At 34.1% G+C, this 3,078-nt stretch overlaps 1 long non-coding RNA gene across 1 annotated transcript; it reads right to left on the bottom strand.

The window, feature by feature from the left end:
- Nucleotides 1–416: 416 nt before the first annotated feature.
- On the bottom strand, nucleotides 417–883 carry LOC108967732. The gene is made up of 2 exons (XR_001993278.1): nucleotides 667–883; nucleotides 417–565 (listed from the first exon to the last, which is right to left on the bottom strand). It is a non-coding gene; the product is annotated as an uncharacterized LOC108967732 (long non-coding RNA).
- Between the last annotated feature and the right edge of the window lie 2,195 nt (nucleotides 884–3,078).

Genomic DNA, 3,078 nt, shown 5'->3' with positions numbered 1-3,078 from the left:
GTTGTTATTGTTATTGTTGTGCTGTATTTTTTGCTACCTTTTCTGGTTATAATTATTTTTAAATTGTTGTTGTTGTTGTGTAAACTTGTTGTTATTTTGAAAAAATTATTTTGTTCTATTTTTGTTGTTGTGACTTACTTTCTTTGTTCTTTTTTTTATTAATTTTATAGATCTTGTCACTTGTGTCTCTTGCTTGTTGTTTCAATTTTCTGTAGTTTATGTGTCTTCTAAGAATTATCTGCTTGATTGACCAGTTTCTTTTCACTGAACTTGTTGTTGTATTGGTGCGTTGGAGTTGTGGTGTTGGTGGACCTGACTGCGGTTTGGGGGGCGATGACYACAGTATCGCTGTATCTCTTCGATTCATGTATACACATACATATGTAAGTGTATGTACGTGTGAGTGTGTGTGCTTATTGCCTTGTTAAACACAATTTGCTCTCCACTTGTTCGTAGTCCGGAATTTTCTTCTTATTTCATTTTTAGCCGTTTCACTAATTAAAAGCCAGCCAGCTAACCAGTTTGCGTCTGTTCRGCAGCCGTTTGTTGTCACTATTACACAACCCTGCAAATTAAAATTCAGAAATTTTGTATTTTATTTTTTTTCTGCTCCAAAGGCGTTGCGGCACAAATTCAATGTCAACAATTCGCACGTCACTCAGCCACCTTTCGAATGTGCTGCACCTTGATTTGTTTTTGTTGTGGTATTTTCTTGAAAATTTGCCAATTTTTGAGTGACCAGCGCCGTTTTACATTCACACAGCGTTTTTGTTTTTTTGTTCCTTTTCTCTACTCAATACACTTTCAATCTTTGCAGTGGTCGTACCGATGACAGCACGGCGACAACGCGTAGCAGGAAAAACACACCCAAACGCTTTGGAATCTCAACCAATACTACAAGTACTCAACGCTGTGCAAGGTAGCGCTTTGTGGGCCGCCAGTGTAGATAGTTAGTTGGATACAAAGATACTTTAATTTGATCATGTAGCGAGCTCACTCTGATGGTCGTGGAGTGTTGTACAATTCAACTCTCTTCCACTAATATGCCGCTAAATCACTGCTGATAACCCTGTTCCAAGTGTGATCTCACTCTGAGCGATCAGCGTTCACTTCAAGGCACAGTGGTGGCTAGTAAAATGTTTACACTCGCCTTCTTTGCTTCGTAAAAATATGCGCTCAGCAAATTGTTGTGCGAACGAACGTGCGCTCTCATGCGCGCTCACACTCAGCGCTGCATTTTGCATGCTTCGCCCACAGATATTAATGGTTTTGTGAGCGAGCGAGTGTGTGTGAGAGCGCAKAAGTCGTAATTCATTCAATTATGCTCATTAAATTTAACAGCAAACTCAGTTACATATTTACATTTATTAAATACATACATACTTACTTACTTATTAAATACATACATATGTACATAATTATTAAACATATTTTTATTAATATATATGTATATATGTACGTCAACATATGCAACACTGTTTGTCTGTATCTATGAGCTCGCCGCCTATCTTTCACTCACAGAAAGAAATCGCTAYATGTTAGTTGTTGTTTTCTCATTTTACTTTTGTATGATATTATCTACGGCGCCGGTGAGTCATGACTTATGACATACAACAACGCAGTGCTGACACAGGCACTGACATATAAATACATACAGACATACAAACATCTGTTAAAGTGTTTTTGTAGTGATAAAATGAAAATCCAGTCTCACACCGTGATTTCCATGCATTGGTGTTGTTGTTTACTAACAAACATACAAACATAGATATTTACAAGAAAATTTCTTCACATTTACCACTTGACCTTGTTAAAAGATCTTTTTCTGGCGCTGATACAAGAATAATAAAAATGTKTAAATATGTACGCATGAGGGTTAATAGAATTGTATGTATGTAGCATACACATATGTATATATGTACATAAAAATGATTACATCTATGTATAGAATTATGTACACAAATATCGCATGCGTTATTTTTAGTGCGCTGGATTATCATAATTTATCGCATGACATTTTGGCTTACAATTTTGRACCCACGCAATGTCAAAATTAATTATCACCAAGTGGTCTCTTCACAACTAAAAAAGCATATCGTCAACTAAAATGCAAAATAACGTAACATCACTTTTCATAAGTTTACAAGCGAAGGAAAAYCGATAAAAGAGAAACTACTTATACGAGTGTTGAAACAAAAATTTAGTTTTGGTTACTAAAATGGTTATGCATTGGTTATATCTGACAGCGGAGCTGAAAATTTATTCAACATATACATATGTACATACATAAAATGATGTAGTGATGCGTAAGCTATAAAAAACTCAATTTCGATATTTTTGATAATATGTTGTTTTGCRTTTTAARTGRCTATATACRTACATATGTAKGAACCTTAATTTCTTGAWTCACAATTTTATAGTAGTATATGTACATAAGGTAACTAACCGCTGGTATATTAAAATGCTTACCACAAAGCTTCAGCATTTCTTATACGCCTTAGCAATACCTCAAAATATATAAATCATAATTATTTATTTACACAAATACATAACTGATTCAATATTCAAAATTTATAAACATGCTGGTATATCAGCGCAAAATAATATGATTTATTTTTAGACCTTTACTCATTTATCAATAAAATAATACTCGCATATATTTATGTGCGTATACGTTATTAGAGATAATTATTGCAGCGCAACTTGTTGAGAACCTAATCAAATTAATCATTATTGATTGCTGATAGACATGCCTATAATCAAAMTCGCCCAGAATCATGCATGACTATAGACCTTAAGGGGTTATTACGGTAATCTGTCCTGTTTTTTGACATTTTTTTGTTTTTAATAGAAATTTTTATTGTACAATAGAGATTTTTTCACATATCATGTCGTATATCGTGGAGTGTATAAAGAAAATTTTTCGGAATTTTTCGATGACATCTGACATGGCTGGGTGAATGGGATGCGTTTTTTTCACTGRTGGACACGATTTCTCATCCACAATTGGGATCATCTGAAACACAAAAACCCAATTTATTCTTAAAAAGTAGGTTAATGCTGTCGTCCCTACTAGAA

The sequence above is a fragment of the Bactrocera latifrons genome, unplaced genomic scaffold (genome assembly GCF_001853355.1).
Source record: "Bactrocera latifrons isolate USDA-ARS-PBARC rearing strain unplaced genomic scaffold, ASM185335v1 scaffold_197, whole genome shotgun sequence".
In the NCBI taxonomy this organism is placed as follows: domain Eukaryota; kingdom Metazoa; phylum Arthropoda; class Insecta; order Diptera; family Tephritidae; genus Bactrocera; species Bactrocera latifrons.
This window is presented reverse-complemented; position numbering and strand designations above follow the sequence as displayed.